Genomic DNA, 19,974 nt, shown 5'->3' with positions numbered 1-19,974 from the left:
TGATTCACACAGTGATGGAGGCTGAGGAGTCCCACCATCTTCTGTCTGCTAGCTGCAGGCCCAGGAAAGTTTACGGCATAGATCGAGTCCAAGTCCAAAGGCCAGAGCACCAAGGGAGCTGACGGTGTTAAGCCCTGGTCTGACCGCGAAGGCCCGAGTGCCAATGGAGCACCAGGGTTTGAGGGCAGGAGAAGATAGATGTCTCAGCTCAAGCACAGAGCAGATTGGCCCTTCCTCTGCCTTATTGTTCTATTTAGGCCCTCGACAGATGCGGTGATGACCACCCACACTGGTGGGGGAGGGGGGAGGGACATCTTCTTTACTCAGTCCATTGATCCAAACGCTAATTGCTTCCAGAAACGCCCTCACAGACACACCCAGAAATAATGTTCTACTACCTCTCTGGGCATCCCTTAGACCAGGCAAGCTGACACATAAAATCCACCATCGCAATGACTTGAGGGGATAACAATGAACTCGCGGCACAGATGCACGATGTGGCTCAATTACATCCTTAAGCACAACGCAGTTTAGAGAAATCTATGAGTTCTCAGTAGTGAGACCAATCCTTTCATGGCCCTCCGATTTCAGGATGACACCCAGGTGAAGGCTCAGAGCCCCCCACAGCTCCACTTCTCACGTCTCCGTGACACCAAGCAGGAGAAAAGAGCATAAACACAGTGATGCTCCTGGGTGGCCACCCAGCTTTGTGGAGCTGGAGAAAGAAGAGGGGACTGAATCAAGGGAGCAGGTGGGGAAGACCAACGAATGAGCGAAGCCTTTCATGTTTCAGATCGAGATGAAACGTTGAGGCAAATCAAGCAAGTGAACAGAGCGGATTTTTGTCCAGACCCTTAACATTCTTACAGGAATATTACAGGAGACATGGAAAATTCGAAGCACGCCAGGCCCCAATGAATGGAGTCATGTCAGCTGATTTAAGAGATGCAGAGTTATTGACCATTTTCTTTCTAGCCCATGAAATTAGTTGGCTCTGGATTATGTCTTTGTTAAGGTGAAGTGAAATGTTTGAGTTCTTTGGGGATAGGCCAGAAATTCACCATGCCTTTTGGACATGTTGCTTCGGCCATCTCCTCTCACGTTGCATTGTGCCTCAATGGTCACAGAATGTTCCATTTGGAAAGAAACCTAAAAACTCTCTTGTGTGTCAGTAACTATTTTAGTAAGCAAGTGGCTTTATTTTTTTTTTTCAAATTGCAAACCTCATTGCCTTTCAAGGGCATTTCAGCTTGGAGTTAGCGTTGGCCACTGTGTGTGTGTGCTTTCAAGAACACCTTGGGTGTGGTAGCAAAGAAGTGGAATGTACAATTGCCCAACTTTCCATGACATATTAGAGAAGTTTATGCAGCACAAAGAAATTCAGGTGAACTCGACCTCAGGTCCTAGGTGATTTCTGGGAGGAATATCTGAGTCTTCACAAAATCTTCAAGAACAGAGTGTCTTCAAAATTACCTACCTTATAGGGGCGCCTGGGTGGCTCAGTCGGTTAAGCATCCAACTTTGGCTCAGGTCATGATCTCACGGTTCCCGAGTTCGAGCCTCGCGTTGGGCTCTGAGCTGCGATTCTCTCTCTCCCTCTCTGTCTCTGCCCCTCCACCCCCCTTTTCTCTCTCTCTCTCTCTCTCTCTCTCTCTCTCAAAATAAATAAATTAACAACAACAAAAAAAGATTTCCTACCTTATATTGCCTGTTTGGGGCCCCAGACTGACCCTTCAGTGAGAGCTCATCTCACTGACGGAGCTGATTAGAAACTCAGGTAGAACTTTAGGACCGGGAGGGACCCTACTGGTCACCTTTCCTCACTTCTGTCTGTCACTCTCAAATCTGTTCACTTTCCAACATCTCAAGCTCAGGAAATGACTTGCTTTCACCCTGCGGCGCCCATCTCTCCCTCAACGGGCATCTGACCAAACACCGAGCCCGAGTACCTCTGCGTCCAGTTGTCCCTTTCCATGCTGACGTTCATAGACTGAGCGCCACCATCACAGTATCTGCCTCCTCAGTTTTGGCACAGCCTCCCAGTTGCTCCTACGATTTCTTCTGGTCTTCTCCCTGCTCCCCATCCACTCTCCACGCAGCAGCAAGGAGGACAGTCCAGGACACCGACTTGAATGCATCTCACCCCTGCTTAGAGCCCTCCAGTGGATTCTTCCACGGCACTTTAGCATGACCTCCAAGACCCAACACTGTGTGACCCCCCAGCCCCATTCTGACTGTGTCACTTATCAAGCACCCACCCTCCCCGCACCTTAGCCCTGCAGACCTTCTGTCTATTCTTCAAATGGACCAAGATCCTGCTGATGCACGGCCCTGATTCATACTTCCTTGATATCTGGGACTACATAAATCCTCCAACTTTTTGCCAGCCCTTCTCCTCTCCACTAAGGCTTGCCAGACCAGCCCATTTTCAATCTTCAGTCTCACTTTAAACGTGGGTTCCTCAGAAAGGCCTCCCGGATCCCTGAGACCAGATTCCTTCTGTTAGATGTGCCGAGGGCTGGGGCAACCCATTTTTTAGAAGGGCAGAGAGAACACATTTTTGACTTTGCTGCTTGTATGATCTCTCCAGCAACTACTTGACTCTACAATTGTAGCAGAAAGCAGCCATAGACAAGATGTGAGTAAGTGAGCATGATTGCATTCAAATAAAACTTTATTTGCAAAAACAGAGGGCCTAGACTGGGTTCACGGGCCATAATCTGTTGGCCCATGCCTTAGAGTGTCCTGTCCTTTTGTTTCATAGAATTTATAATAACATGCCACAAAGTCATTACATCTGAATGATAATAGGTTCATGTCTGTCATTGCTTTCTGGACTTCTTCTCCCTGAGGTCAGAGGTCAAACCTGCCTTTTAGCATTCGTGGCGGGGGGGGGGGGACAGTAAATAAAAACACATAAATAAATAAAACAAAATAAAATAGCATGTGACTCGAGCCAAGCTCATTTGTCCAATCAGACTTTGTCCCAAGTCTTTAGCTCAAGCAAAAAGAAAGACACCTGTAGAGGACAAAAACCTGAGTGTATGTATATGCTGGAGCCGCTGCAACATTTTTGGCATCAGGCAGATGTTGAGAAGGGAGCCAGCACTGGGGAAGTAGGTGTGAGAACTGGAGAGAATGAATTATATTGTGACTGTATCCTTCAGGTCCTGGATCAAACCCTACCTGACTCAGGAGCTCTGGCTTGTGACTATCAAGTCACATGAACCAATGTGCTCCCATGTTTTATTAAACACATTTAAATTAAATGTTTGTATCATATGTGACGGAAAATATGTAAGGTCTGATATTTTCTCACTTGTAAGATGAGGATCATAAAACATACCATGAAGGGCTATCATAAGCATTAAAAATATATATGTATATTAAAATGCCTGAGTATTGCACCCAGAAGCCACTCACGTTTGTTAAATAAATGAGTACAGGTGTCCCTTGCTATCCAATGTAGAGGGTTTCTGTGAAACCTTTAGAAGCTGCAATTCAGGCTGAAAGCAAAGAAACGGTTACCATTAACGTCCATGGGAAACTTTTCGAGCATTCGCAGACCTCCCCTAGGCTTTTCTAGTACCCTAGAACACCACTTGTTAACGGGTGCACAGAATAAATCTAGATAAAGCACAGATGCTCGCAGACACGGTTGGGAGCTCTGGCAGCTGGATGCTGAGATGCTGAGTGTTGCTCCTGGGGAGGGAGCTGGGGAGCCACTCTCGCTGCTTAGGGTGTGCACAGCCTCCAGAAGCACTCGCTGCAGAACGAAGGCTGAGCCCTATTTTCATTTTTGCCTTTCCTCACAAAAGCAAGACTCCCCCTTGGATTTCTTTTGGTTAGCAAGAACAGACGCTAATATGGGTCTTCCATAAAAGCCAAGCGGCATAACGCGAACTTTCGAGAAGTGGGAGACACCTGCAATTATTCTCATTATCGAATACATATAATTCTATAAAGGGTTATTTATAACAATATATCTTTACTATACCCCTCCTCCTCCCACATAAAACTTTGATTATAAAAAAAAACTTGTCATTATCGCCAGCTGACGAGCAATCAAAATGGAGTTATCACCTTAATATATAATTCAAGTCACCATGAAAAGGGGATGAAAATTATAACTTGTTTTACCCACAACTTCAGGAAAAGATAGCTCATGTAAAAAGAGGGTCTGCCAACACCTCACCAAAGAAGATGTACGGATGGCAAATAAACATATGAGAAGATTTTCAACCCCTAAGTCCTCAGGGAAATGCAAATGAAAACAACATACACATCCATTAGAAGAGCCAAAATCCAGGGGCGCCTGAGTGGCTCAGTTGGTTAAGCATCTGACTGTGCCTCAGGTTATGATCTCACGGTTTGTGAGTTCGAGCCCCAGGTCCAGCTCTGTGCTGGCAGCTCAGAGCCTGGAGCCTGCTTCAGATTCTGTGTCTTCCACTCTCTCTGCCCCTCCCCTGCTCACACTCTGGTACTCTCTCTCTCTCTCTCTCTCTCAAAAATAAATAAACATTAAAAAAAAAAAAAGAAGAGCCAAAACCCAAAACACTGACAACGATGCAAACGTGCGAACAGCGGGAACTTTCATCCACTGCTTGTGGGAATGCAAAATGGTGCAGCCACTTTGGCCAAACTGGCGGTTGCTTCCAAAACTAAACATGCTCTGGCCATACGATCCAGCAGTCGTGACCCTTGACATTTACCCAAATGACCTGAAAACTATCCACACAAAAACTGACGCGTGGATGTTGATAGCAGTGTAATCTGTAGTTGCTAAAACTTGAAAGCAACCGAGATGCCCTTCATTAGAGAAATGGATGAATGAACTGTTGCTTTAGCCAGACAATGAAATGCTACTCAGTGCTAAAAAAAAGAAACGAGGTGTCTACCCGTGAAAAGGCATGGAGGAAGCTTAAATGCATATTACTAAGTGAAAGAAGCCAATCTGACAAGGCTATGTACTGTGTGATTCCAACTGGAATATTCTAGAAAAGGCAAAACTGTCGAGTAAGGGAAAAGATCAGTGGCTGCCAGGGGCTGGGGGAGGGAGAGAGGAATCAGCAGAATACAGAGAGGTTTTAGGGTGATAAAAGTAATCCATGTGATACTATAATAGTGGATACTTACCATACATTCATCCAAACCCACAGAATGTGCAACACCAAGGGTGAACCCCAATGTCAACTATTGACTTTGGGAGATGATGTGTCAATGTAAGCTCATCAGTGGTACCATGGTGGCTTAGGGATACCAATAGTGAGGGAGGTTGTCTGTGTGTGGAGGAGGTAACAGGGGTTATACGGGAACTCTGTGTTTTCCACTCAGCGTTGTTATGGATCTAAAATTGCTCTAAAAACAGAGCTTATTAATTAAAAAAATAAAGCCCGTTTTTAAAAAGGGGCTTGCCCACACTGAAATAAAATTTACTCAAAAATGAAAGGTCTCCTTGACCCCTCCCCAAATTCTTCTGCCAAGAAAGTAGTTCTGAAGGTTCAGGAAAACAAAACAAAACAAAACAAAAAAAAACAACTCACCAAATCTCCAAACACATCTGAGATTGAATGCACTGAGTCTGGCACTGGCTTTTCGATCTTCTTCATGGGTGCGCAGAGAATAGAATTTGTTTCCTTTGTCTCATGACCTGGGAACGTGAGTAACTGTTGACAGACGCTTGCCAAGACATGAAACTAGTGGGAAGGCATCTGACTCAAGGAGCAAATGATACAAAACTGAGAATAGAAGACGACAAGACCTAAGATATATATTGGAGCCAGTTTCTCCCTATGCTGAGCCGTCTGCTGGCTCTCCACACTTGGAATCAAACCCCCCGGTCCCAACCAGTACCAAAAAGGCCACGCATGAGCTTTCTCCAGACTACCTCTTCGACTTCATTTCCTGCCACTCCCTCCTTCCAGTCCGGCTTGCTTCCTGCTGCCCGAGGGCCTTTGCCCATACTGCCCTTTTTGGCCCGGAAAGCCCTCCTGCATCTGCTCGCTTCATTTTATCCTCGGATCAAAATTTATTTCTGCAGAGAGGCCACCCTTGCCCACAAGACTTAAAATATCAACCTCCTTCCCACCTCCCTATTTCTCTTCCCTGGTCTCTTCATACTATTACTCATGTATATCACATGTTGCTTTGTTTATCGATTCCATGTCTGTCTTCCCCACCTGAATGTGAGCTCCCGGGGACAGAGCTGTCTGTCGTCAGCCTCCCTTATCCTCACCTCAATATCTACAACAGTGCCTGACACACAGTAGCAACTCAATAAATATTTCTTGATTACACTTGTGGCCACCAATTTCTGTGTCAGCTTGGCAATCGCATTAAATTCATTGTTTGATTTCCTAGCAGTAAAAGAGAAATCTCAATAACTACAAACCTCCTTGAAACAGTTCACATGTCTCTCCAATGACTCAGGCACAGGTGACCGAGAGTGCAACCTGCTTCATTTATTCCAGATCAAACTCAAACACTCGAAACGTAAGGCATATCACATGCTTCCTCGTGGAACTGTGACATACTTTTCAAGAGGATTAGCTTATAAGAGTCAGATAATCCCCCTGGGTTGAATAAATAGATCTCATAGAAATTCCTGGGGTACCCTCTGCATAAGGCCTTTTACTAAAATTAAATTAGCAATAAAATGAGCTTTTCTTGGGGTAAATTAAAGTGGGTTTTCTTGTACAAGCTGTTTTAAACTATCATAATCTGGGAGGCAGGGTCCTCCCTCACATACACATGGTTATTTTAAATATCTCATTTGGAGCTTGTGTCCCCAAGCCCAGGAGAGTGGGAAGGAAAAGAAATCTGGAGCTCCAAAGGGACACTAGTCTGGTTTGCAAAGAGAGGTAGACTGGGGACACATATAAAGCAAAACCCAAGAATTCTGGAAATTTAGGAAAACGACTTGCTTTTAAACTGGTGTCTTCGACAATGTGAAACACACAAAGGAAACGTGATGAATAAAATATCCAGCCTGTGGGTCAGTCAGCTCCCGAGCCCCCAGCAAACTGAACCCGAGCTTTTGATTATGTCACGGCCCAGCAGTGTTTGTCAATAGCTGTCACCAGGACAGTGCCTTAACCCGGGCCACGTCCACAGAGCACACACCAACCCGGGGTTTGCTTCCTCCCTACAAAAACGTTGGTCCTGGCGAGGCCAGCTGAGCATCTTTCTCTCGGGGGGAAGTGCTGTCTGCTCCCGACTGAATCACACACTGTGCAAATATTTTACTTTCATACATCATCTGTAGCAAGTGTAATACTGAGATTTAAAGGTAAATAGCTGGAGAAATTGCAGTTGAATTATCAGACTGACATTCCTATCGTGGCAAATCAAATCCTGCCGTGAACAGGCGAAAGCAAACAGTGGTTTTAGTCCAAACCCTTCTTGCCGGCTCCTTCAGACCATATCCACAAGGCTTTGATTCTGGTCAACAAACAATTACATAAAAACGTATTTCGTAAGGGTTATTCTCAGTTAAGGAGTTGAACTCTTTATTTTAGGATTGTCTGTTTTCTTCTCACCAGGAGTCAGAACTAAACTGGGGAGAATTAATATGCTTGCGATGATTTAGAATCAGAAGAGGAAACTTGAATCAGAGTGTTAGAGCACGCATGGCCCCCAGAAGAATCGGCTCTGATGTGGCATGCCTGTTCAGGTGGCTCGGCCCAAGTGCTCGGGCCTCAAGTTGCCTCTCTTCTGCGACAGTGAGCAGCAGGTGAATCATGAATCGTGGTGCCTAGACAGTAAGGTGAAAATCAAGACAGAAAGCCATTCATTCATTAATTCATTCATTCAACCTATCAGTCAATCATTTGAGGTCATCCTGTGCCAAATTCTGTGCTGGCAGCCCTCCCTGCCCAGTTACTGATGTAAGTATTGGGACAAATGACACATAGGAACCTATGAAGATGATATAAAGCTGATACTTACCCAGTAAACAGCAAAAGGCTTCCCCAAGAGGAAAGGCTCCTGAGTGAAGCAAAAGCAAAGCCAAGTGGAGGCTTTGAGGGTATAGCTGGGGTGGGGGTTCCCTCGCATGGGTTAGAGGCTGCCCTATTTGAAATTTCCACAAGCACAGGTAAAGGACGGGAGGGGATCCAAGGGGGAGGTGGGAACTCCCGGAGGCTGTCAATGGCCGAACTCAACAAGAGTCAGCAGCCTAATTACACATGCCCAACCCCATGCAGTCACCACGTCCCGGGGAACGTGATGTGACGTCTGACTGGCGTAGGCCTAGGTCACAGGCTTCATACGGATCTCCTGACAAAGACACTGGAAATCCCTGAACTGAGAGTGAGGGCAGGCTGGCTGCCCAGAGGGAAGTCAGGCTGCGGTCACCAGAAGGAAGACGAGTAGAAACTGGACTGCAGGAAAATCAGATCTACGCTGGGCCTGGGACCGCTTATTCAAGGTCATGTAGGTGATCAGGACACAGTAGGATTTGACACTTGGTCTGGGTTTCTGTGAAATCTTTATTTTCTCTGTGTATTTGATCTAATTCAGCTTATCATCCTAATAAGAAGTATCTATCTGTCCAAGAAGAGCCGAAAGCATTATGTGTTGAGTTTCTTAGGCCGTGGCAACTGCAATCTCCAGAAGTCTGCAAGGACAAAAGCTTCCAGTGTTCTTTGAATCTCTTCGTATCCTAACACAGGTAAATAAGACTTGATCTTTACCCAGCTCAAGCATGGATCCAGGAAGTAGCCAGGTCTCCCAGCCTGAAGAAGGATTTAGAAGGCCCTCGGTACTTGTAAAGGGGTGAGGGGAGGGAGGGATACGGTTATCTATAATTTAATCCAGTTCAGTTCTGTTCAATTCCTTCAATACCATAAAGAGTGACTGAGAACCTAACTGATTCCTAGAACGGAGGCTGCAGAGAGGATTAGGACATAGTCTCTGCCATCTGGCAGAGTGGAGAAGACACTTACCTATAAGAAATTAGGTAAACAGCATAAGACTCTTGGTACAAGACTCCTTCGCTGGGTGGAAGGGGAAATACCAGGCACTCATTTTCCCAGCCTCCCTTGAAACTAGGCTGAGGCATATTGACGTAGACCCCATCAGTCAGTCTTAGACATCCTGGCCCTTGAACTCGTGACTCAAACAATCAGGGACCATGGGAAATTCTCTCCAGTAAAGGAGGAAGTAGAGGTGTGATGCGGGTTCCCACTGTGGTGTTGACAATGACCATAAGGCAACAATCAGCACTGGTGGGGGAGATAGGTTGGCAGACAAGCGACGATGTCTAGTCTCCTAAACAAAGCAGGTCTATGGCTTGAAATGAGGCAATGTTTCTGACTGGTGATGGTACACCCCAGTGAGTCAGAGGACTGCCTAGAATCCTGTTTAAAAATTTTAAAGTGATATTTTCCTTTTTTACTATCAGCTTCGGTGATGTATGATGGATCGACAATATACCACACAAATTTAAAGTGTGCAGTTTGATAGCTTGACATATGTACACACCTGTGAAACCATCACCGCAATTAAAATGAAGAAAGACCCCTAAAAGTTTCATTATAACTCTTCATAATCTTCCCACCCCAAACTCTCCCTCCCAACTGATGTGCTTTCTGACACTCTAGATGAGCTTGCTTTTTCTAGAATTTTATCTAAATTCAATCCTAGTATTTCTCTTTATTTGTCTGGTTCTTTCACTCACCATATTTTGAGGGTCATCCATAGAGTTGAATGTATCAATAGTTCATTCCTTTTTTATTGCTGAGTAGTATTCCTTTATGCAGCTGATATACCACGATTTGTTTACCCACTCATCTGTTGATAGACATTTGGGTTATTTCCAGTTTGGGGCTGTTACACATAATGCTTCTGTGACTATTCATGTATTTTTCTTTCTATGGACATGTTTTGATTTCTTTTGGGTAAACACCTAGGAATGGAACGGCTGGATCATACACTATGTTGTATGCTTGATATTTTCAGAAACTAGTAAGATTTTCCACGTTAGTGGTAACATTTTACATTTCTTCCAGCTGTGTATGGTCTGCCTGGGTTCACGTTTCCCAGAAGGCTACTAATGTTGGGCATCTTTTCATGTGGTTACTTGTCATCTATATACCTTCTTGGGTAAAATGTCCACATTTTTTTGCCTTTTTTTATTGGGTTGCTTCCTTTCTCATTATAGAGTTGTGAGAGTCCTTTATATACCCACTGATTTTGTCTCTCATGTTCTGTGTTTTATTTCCTTGATTTCCGTTCTGATCTTTATTCCTTTTCTTCTTACTGTGGCTTTAATTTGCTCTTCTTTTTGTAGTTTCTTATGATAGAAAGTGAGGCCTTGATTTGAGACTTTTCTTCTTCCCTAATATAAGTATTATATTTTACTATGAATTTCCCTCTAAATACTGCTTTAGTGTATCCCTCGCCTCACAGAGTCCCTGGGGCTCTGCTTTAGTTTGTCCTTTCTGCACTGCAGCCTAGAAACTCTCTCAAGGCAGCAACCTGGGGGCAACATAGGGATCATCTCATTTGCCTCATGTCTTTCAAGGATCACTGTCTGTTTTTGCTTAATGTACAGGATCTCAAAAATTGTTTTTACATGTATTGTTTGTCTGTTTATTTTTAGTTCTGTCAAGTGAGAAGATACATCTCTATGTTCTTCTCTCTTATTTAGAAGTATACATCCTTCTATTTGGTTTTTAATTTGTAGATTTGGGTTTTTTTATGTTTATTTATTTATTTTGAGGGGGAGAGAGAGAGAGAGATAGAGAGAGAGAGAGAGAGTAGGGGTGGGGCAGATTGAGTGAATTCCAAGCAGGCTCCACACTGTCAGTGCAGAGCCTAATATAGGACTCAAACTGGAGAACTGTGAGATCATGACTTGAGTCAAAATCAAGAGCCTGATGCTTAACTGACTAAGCCATCCAGGTGCCCCTAATTTGTAGATTTGTTTTAACACAAATGCTCTCAGTTTTATTAAAATATATTAATCTATTCATTTACATTTTCCCCATCTCTTCAGTCATTAAGAGCTCTACCCTCCTCCAGAAGGCTGAACCACACATTTATTTTTTCTTCTGATTTTTCTTCATTCACGAATTTATCCGGATTTTACTGTACTGTGTGAGATGCAGTTCTGCATTATTTCCCACGTGCCTTCCTCCACCACCCAAATAGCCAGCCGATTGTCTTACTGTCATTTGTTACAATGCTTCTTTCTTTCAGTGGTTTGGGATATAGTCTTCGGCATTATGTTACACTTCTGTAAAGAACACAATCCATTTGGGGGATTGTCATTATATTACACTGATCTTTCTTTTCCTTTCTCCCTATGTTTTTTTCTTTCTCTCTCTTTTTTAATAATGGCATGCTTTTAAAATTGTTGTTTTACACTATTTTTAATATTGCTTTACGAGATTGTTTTTATGTGCCTCAGTCAGTGATGTGCTCGAGCTGGCTTTTACTAGCTCACAAAAGCCAGTTTTGTGCATATTTTTTCAACACCATGTCCAATGACGTCATGTTGGTAGCTTGAAATTGACTCAGGGGTACTCATACCACAGAAATTGGCAACGCTACGTGTATCAGCTTGCTCACTCTCTCACTCTCTCTTTTCCTCTGAAAGCCTATTTACCAGAACACCATTTAGGGCTAGTTCTTCCTCCTAAATCTTTTCTTAAATTATTTTTCTTTTTGTTATTCATAACTCTTGTACCACTTTTATGTATGACTCTTGAGCACTTTTATGTATGACTTTTATTGGCATCATATTCAGGCTCATTCACTTTGGAAAGAAGTGACATCTTCCAATTTATGCCATTTGATCTTCTCATTCTGATAAAAGATCCATAACTTTTCTTTTCAAACAAATCTCTTCCAAAATGATCAATAGTTTTCCCTGTGGGGGTCATATACATTTTATGGGCCATACAGCTAATGGTAGTCTAGCCTAAGATAATGTAGCAAAATTCTTGACTCAAAAGAATTAAGAATGAGAAGACACATACATAGATGCCCTTGAGAAAGTTGAGTTTCATGCTCACCTAGCTCTTGACATTCTCTCTAAAGAAGCAAAAGAGACACAATGCCTGGGATGGTCATTCTCAAAGAGCAGATCAAGGGACAGTAAACGGGCCATACCAGGCAAAGCCAAAGCTTTATTCTAGAGAAGAAAAAGTTCATGTGTAATTTGATAAAGAATACAAAGACTCTTTTGGAAAAATACACTCAAGAGTTCATCCAAGAATGAGCACTTGCTAGAAACAGTGAAGAGGAAATTCATACAATAGTCAGAGTTGGACGAATAGACCTGTGAGGTTCCTTTCCCTCCGATAGGCCAAGATTTAAATTCTCTCCAACCATGGTGAAGAAACAAGAACAAACAGACTTTTATCAAAGCGGAAGTTTCAATTCAACGTAGGGAGAATTCCAACTCTTTTAATGCAAATGAATAGACAAACGACAAAAGCAACAGAATAAACACCAGAATGGGTTTGAAGAAGGCTGGGTGTTCCCCAACTCCAAATATTTAGCAGCACTCCTGGATGGCTTAGACCAGTGACCGCAAACTGGGAGAGGGGCGGTGATGTCCCAATATGGCAACAGGGACGTTTTATTTATCCAGCAAGATAGCATCATAAAACAAAATCACACCTATTGTTCTCAGGCAGAAGATACATTTCCCCGTTTTCCGTGGTCCATTTACTCTCTCTGGCCTTATGTCTTTCTACTGGGAGTCTGGTCTAGTCATTTCTATTACCTGCATGGCTCCGAAGGCTGACACATCTGAAACCTCTGGCCTAAGCAGTTGATGCTCCAAGGCTGAGGGATTAAAACCCAATTCTAGTCTTAGGATTACAAAAATCAGAACACAGGACCCTAAGTTGGAACTAATTATCTGCATCTTGGACTTGTAAACGTTGTATTTTGCTGATACTGGCTAACATAATTCGCGTCCCTTAGCCATGATTTGAAACGAACATTTACGATTGGATAGTGTTTTCTGCTCCGAATTCAAAGTGGTAACATTTCCACTTTTAGAGATGAGTTTGTTGAGCTATTTTCTTGGTTGATGATGCCACTAAATATTGAATAATGAGGCCCAAAGATCAATGATTAATAAAGACTAAGTTGTATGTTCTTAGAGTACATTTCTAGAGAACAAAACAATATTTTCTCCATTTGGAGCCGTGCTGGAAGCATTGTGACTATCACCCAGACAAATGGATAAATCACAATTATAAAAGTTCAACTACTGGGTGGCAGAAAGGGGCCTTATAGAAGTAAATCCTAATCATTTGGGCAAATCACAGTCATTAAACTTCTGCTTATGGCTCACGACCTTTTGAATCAAAGAGTAATACACATAAAAAAAAAAAAAGGAACAGAACTGAGAACAAGAATGCCTGAGAGGTCTGTGTCAATGACTCATTGCATTTGGTAGGTTTGCTCTCGCCCTTAACTTCTTAGCTTCAACTTGGCCTGAGAAAATAAGGCGAGAAAAGGCCTAATGGAGAGCAAATGTCACGCCCTCAAGATGGCTTTAATATTTAAGATATTAGAAACAATATAAATTTAGGTTAAAAAAATTGTTTTTCTTTTTCCTTTATATGGAGCAGCAGACTTCCACACACACTGTTTTGAAAACCAGAGCCTCCTGAATAAGAGTTTAAAGTTATTTCTTAGTACGCGTTTAAGGAGTTTGGGATAGGGTCATATTTTGAACATATGTATAAAACAGCATTCCATAATTGATTTATTAACATATGAGGTCATGTTTATGATTTCTTTCTGAAATATTTAAAAGCAAACTATAACTGTATAATCCTATAAAATCTATTCATCACAAACCTGCTTCAAAAGTTCATAAAAAGCACAAAAAGAGCCAGCATATTGTATTTAGTTACGGTTGAAGTTTGTACTCCAAAGGATAAATGAATACGATTTGTATTTGCTATGGATCGGGCTGCGTTTTGTTCACATTGTATTACATCTCAGGAGAGAGTTTGCTAAATGAGTCCAAATGGCAGAGATTCAGAAATGCAGAAAAATGCAAACATCACATTTTTTTTTCCTGATGGACAAGACAGGAATGATTAAGAAATCCTTTAGAAAATATTACGTTTTCAAATGTTTTCAAAAGGCCACAAAATTCCTAAAAGCTAAATCCCTTCCCGTCCCATTCATCTTTAACTGCCCTGTCATTGCATGTGATCTTTAAAAATATAATGTGCATACTTTGCTCTGTTAAAGCCCTTTTAATTTAGGTTTCATGGGTCCTTTATATTCAGATACATTACTTGTCGTCGTCCCCTGCTGATCTCAATGCTTACCAGAGAAAACTAAGGCCCTATGTTGGCTCATAGGGTTTGGTTCCTTTCTGGTGCAATATCTGTATTATCAGGGAGCCCCTTCTTTCTACAAAAATTACTCCCTCCCTGAAGTGTGTGCTAACATCTTCTTTCTTTTATCAAGGGTGCCTGGAAGAGGCGACCTATTGAACTAAATGTACACTCAGTTTTTTTTGTTTGTTTGTTTTTTAATGTTTATTTATTTTTGGGACAGAGAGAGACAGAGCATGAACGGGGGAGGGGCAGAGAGAGAGGGAGACACAGAATCGGAAACAGGCTCCAGGCTCTGAGCCATCAGCCCAGAGCCCGATGCCGGGCTCGAACTCCCGGACTGCGAGATGGTGACCTGGCTGAAGTCGGACGCTTAACCGACTGCGCCACCCAGGCGCCCCATTGTACGCTCAGTTGTAAATGACTATTAGATCGCTTTCTGAGAATGGTTTTTATCAGAGGGGAGGGAAGAGATCTGGCATTTACAGGAGTCTTTAGAGGGGGAAAGAAAAACTTTGTGGGGAACAGCACAGGTAAAGAAAAGAGAGTCTTGGGGTATCAAAGACAAATAATCAGTTTCATAGTTCTCCGAAGAAAAGAAGTAAAGAAAGTGGCATTGCCTGAACACCACTAAATACGAGGATGGTGGGTTCACACGCGTGGGCTATTTAATCCACTTGTAACCTGAAGAGGCTTTTTTTTTTTCTTTTATAGACAGAAGAACTGAAGTGTAATTTTTTATGAATAAAATCACAGCTCTCTTCCATATATACACGTGTCAAGTCTTTTAATGTTACTCATTAGTGAATGAGAGAACCAGTAAGATATAGTAGGTATAAGGAAAAGCTTTTGAACAGATGCAAATAGAAGTCATCAGGAAGGCGGAAATGAATTTGCTAATAGACACAACTGGGGTATTAACCAGGGTATTAACCACTTGCCTTTGGGGGGGGTGGCGGGATGAAATCCATTTACATCTGTATGGACAAGGATCATTTGCATCGTGGTAAATTTCCTGCAATTTATAGAGATGTAAAATAGTTAAAAAACAAGGAAAGGTGTAGACTCCCCTGGAGGATCTCTTGAGACTCAGTTTTCTTCATCTCATTTTGAGACAGATGATTTTTCATAGCGGACAGCTGTCTTGTGCATTATAGGCTATTTCACAGCATCCCAGCTCTCTACCCATTCAATGCCAGTAGCAACCCCCACGTTGTGACAACCAAAAACATCCACAGAAACTACCAAATATCCCTTGGGGACAAAAATCACCCCAGTTCGAGACACTGGTTTAAACAAGGCCTAGCATTCCATTGAAAGGACACACCAGTAGACTCTTTGACTATTTCCAAGTCATCTACAATTTTTCCAGATAGAACGAGATTCAGAAACACTAAGTACCTTGGCCAAGATTGTGTAATTACTAGGTGGTGGTGGGGGTGGGGGTGGGGGGTGGATTACAAAACCATTTCTAATTCCAGAGCATATTTCTTTTCCATTCCACTGTTCTGAAAACAGGAATTTGTAATATTTAGCTCCTTATGTGAAATGCTCCCTTAATGATAATTATAATCCAAATAATCCCAGGCCTTCTTGAACTTGCTTTAAGAACCATTTCTGCTTGGTGTCACCATTAAGAGAAACACAAGTCTAATCCAAAGGTCTAGAGAAGTAATGTCTTCACTGAAGTCTCTTGAAGGGGTAAAAAATGAAAATTTTATCACATAAGAAACCGCAAAACAGGGGCGCCTGGGTGGCGCAGTCGGTTAAGCGTCCGACTTCAGCCAGGTCACGATCTCCCGGTCCGTGAGTTCGAGCCCCGCGTCGGGCTCTGGGCTGATGGCTCGGAGCCTGGAGCCTGTTTCCGATTCTGTGTCTCCCTCTCTCTCTGCCCCTCCCCCGTTCATGCTCTGTCTCTCTCTGTCCCCAAAATAAATAAACGTTGAAAAAAAAAATTAAAAAAAGAAAAAAGAAACCGCAAAACTTCTTAAAACCCTGTGCAGGCATCTGCCTTCTGAAAGCCCTTCTGCTTCTCTTTGTGGCTGGATCTCTTCTGTTTCTCTGAAACTCCAGCTTGCTTTTCTCACATGGCTGGGTCCCAGAGAGAGGCACTGTACCATTGTGTAAATCCGTTTCGTCTCTGTGTTTATTTTCCAATTCATCTCTCTACCCCCCATCCTGATTGACACAACAAAGAGGTCTGAAGGGGAGAAAAAGGGGAAATGCTGTAAATCTTTACATTTAGTATTTTTGACCTTATGCAGAAGTGAAATATCCTTCTTTTTAAATGAGACTTCAGATAATAACACACTTGAGGGTGTGGAAGACTCACCCTGGAAGACTGGGTGACTCTAGGAGAGTCACTGGAAGACTCTAGAAGCAGTGACACTCCAGGGCCAATGAACACTGCGAGTGCCCAGATCTTGTTTTCTAATTCCCAAGCTCTCCGTTAATAGAAATGGGGGCTCTTCAGAGAAACTGCTGGGGGACAGAGAAGTACAGGGGGATGAGCCTGGAGTCTCTTGAGCCAGAAGGCAAGGAAGCACTCAAAGACGGATGGAGGTCTGTTGAAAAGATCCAGGAGTCAGCTAAGGAGTTCCCACTGCCAGATTTAGGACAATTTGAGCAGCAGAGAGTTACGGATCATAGCCCAAAGAATCCAGGACTCCATAGTGATATTCAAAACAAAAAGAAAAACAAAAACCTTTGGGGGCTAGCGGGAGAGGGAGAAAGGAAAGGTTTTCTTCACCAAAGAATGCCAGCTGATGAATGTAGAAGGAATGACAGAGATGGTGTCTACAGTTTGCATGATTTTAATTTAATTTCCCCTAATCACCAAAGTAATTGTATATTTTTTTAAACAAAAAATAAATCTATCTACGTATCTACCCGTTTAGCTATGTGTATATATTTTGATTTAACTTTAGGTTCCCCTGCTAAAATAAGCTTTAAAAACTATCATTATAAAACTGACTTTTATATATTTTATTTCTATGCCTGGATTTCATTGTCTAGGTTTAAAAAAAATTTTTTTTGAATGTTTATTTATTTTTGAGAGAGAGAGAGAGAGAGAGACAGACAGAGGGTGAGCTGGGGAGAAACAGAGAGAGAGGGAGACACAGAATCTGAAGCAGGCTCCAGGCTCTGAGCTGTCAGCACAGACCCTGACATGAGGCTGGAACTCAGGAACTTTAAGGTCATGGACGTGAGCCTAAGTAGGACGCTTAACCCACTGAGCCGGGTGCCCCCATTGTCTAGGTTTCAGAAATTTAAATTAACCATATTTTAATTGTTGCCAATTTTTAAAGTATTTCCTTATCATGCTATAAATGGACATCTTCCTCCATAACTCTGTGTCTATCTTGACTGTTTTTTCCAGATAAATGCAGAGAAGTGGAATGGCTGATTCAAAGGATGGAGAGTTTTAGAACTTTTGGTACAGATTTTCTGGAAGAACTAAGTACCAATAGTTCCCTCCAGCAGTGGGCTTGCCTGACTTTGCGACTTATGCCTAGTAACAGTCAGGCTGATTTCCATTTTCTGGGCACCGGTGCTCTGCCCACAGTTTATAGTCGTGTCTCCTGTAGTCCCACCAACAACCTTGCAAGGTTGGCCTTCTTTCCCCACGCAAACAAGAGCGAAGCTCAAAGAGACCCAGTTGGGCAGAGTTACAAAGCAAGGAACGAGGCGTGCTGGAATTGGAAGTCCTTTCTCTGGGTCTCTCTAGACCCCCATGCTTTTCCCGCTTGGCTGATGCTACCTCAAGAGACGTGCTGAAGACAGGGTCTCTTTTCCTGTGACTTTGTATCTCTTCATGTCTAATTTTTGCAAACCATGACTTGTTTTTGACTCACGAGAGGGAATAATCATCCCATTTTCTTCACGGACCGGTTTGGGTCCCATTCCCCAGAAGGTTAGCTGAGACTAACACCCTGTCCCCCACACCTCGTACAGGGGTGTATGAACAGGACCTACCCTTCCCCCCCCACATGATACCTCCAAGTCTAATCCAAAATCATATGATGCTCCTCTTTTCTTATTCTTTATCTCCCTTTATCCACAGGGGAGACACTGGTTCTGGGCAACATCAGTATGCTTACTTATTTTCTCAGTCCTACAATGCAACATTCAGAAACACTATACCAGCACCACTACGAACAACAAATCTACCGAGTCAAGTTGAATTCCTTTACGTCCTCAGCATTAATGGTGTGCAGTCAGGAATACGCTCCAAACGTGTTTAGCTTAACTCTTTTTTTCCTTCTGTTTGATTACGTCATCAGTTTCATATCCAGTTATATCGATTTATTCCCATTTGTATTGCCATTGGTTCTGATTTAATTCTATGTGTGAGTATAAACATGGTTCAAAAGTCAAAACTATACACCGCTAAAAATTTGATCTTCTCTTCATCCCTTCAACTGTGATCCCACCCACCTCTAGTAAGTAGCCCATTTGACTCATTTCTGGCTTATGCTTCTTTATGTATTTCTTTTGGGGAGAAATCTTACTTTTCTTTCTGTCTTCTGCACATCTAGCACATTCCATATATATTATATATATTTCCATATAAATATATATTCTTCTCCACCTTGCTTTCTTCCTCACTTAACAACATATCCTGAAAGTTATTATCTATCAGTTCATATAAATCTTCATTCCTCTTTTTAAAATTTTTTTTTTCAACGTTTATTTATTTTTGGGACAGAGAGAGACAGAGCATGAACGGGGGAGGGGCAGAGAGAGAGGGAGACACAGAATCGGAAACAGGCTCCAGGCTCTGAGCCATCAGCCCAGAGCCCGACGAGGGGCTCGAACTCACGGACCGCGAGATCGCGACCTGGCTGAAGTCGGACGCTCAACCTACTGCGCCACCCAGGCGCCCCTTCATTCCTCTTTTTTAAACATCTGCAAATTACTTCCCTGTGAGTCTATATCATTGTTTTCTCAGCCATTCTCCTAAGTTGGCATTTAGACGCCTTCTAATAATTTGCTGTTATATAATTGCGACTTCAAGGAATAGTTTTCTGCATAATTTGTTTGGTATTCCTGGGGGTATATCTTCAGGGTAAGTTTCTAGAAGTTGGATTTCTAGGCCAGTTGGCAAGTGTGTACATAATTAGATGTCGCCCTCTAGCAGTGTGTGAGTATCCATTTCTTCAAAGCCTCATCAGGAAGATGTTATCAAAGTTTTGACATTTTGCCTATCCTATTCAGGAGAAGTTGCATCTCTGTGCAGTTCTAATTTGCATTTTTCTTAGCATAAGTGAAGTTCAATGTGTCTTAGATGTGTAAGGGTCATTTCTGCACAGATGGCCCTTGAAGAACGCGGGTGTGAACTGTGTGGGTCCGCTTAGACGTGGATTTTTCTCCCATGTATACATGGATTTTTCCCCATGTGTGCATCACTAAAATGTATCTTATCTTCCTTATAACATTAATAGCGCCTTTTTTCTGTAGCTTACTTTATTATAGGACTATAGTACAGAGTACATGTAACACACAAAATATGTGTTAATGGACTGTTTATGTCATCGATAAGGCTTTCTATCAATAATAGGCTATTTGAACTTTTTATTTTTTCAACGTTTATTTATTTTTGGGACAGAGAGAGACAGAGCATGAACGGGGGAGGGGCAGAGAGAGAGGGAGACAC

Source organism: Prionailurus viverrinus, chromosome D2 (genome assembly GCF_022837055.1).
Source record: "Prionailurus viverrinus isolate Anna chromosome D2, UM_Priviv_1.0, whole genome shotgun sequence".
NCBI classification, from domain to species: domain Eukaryota; kingdom Metazoa; phylum Chordata; class Mammalia; order Carnivora; family Felidae; genus Prionailurus; species Prionailurus viverrinus.
Note: the sequence above shows the minus strand (reverse complement) of the source record.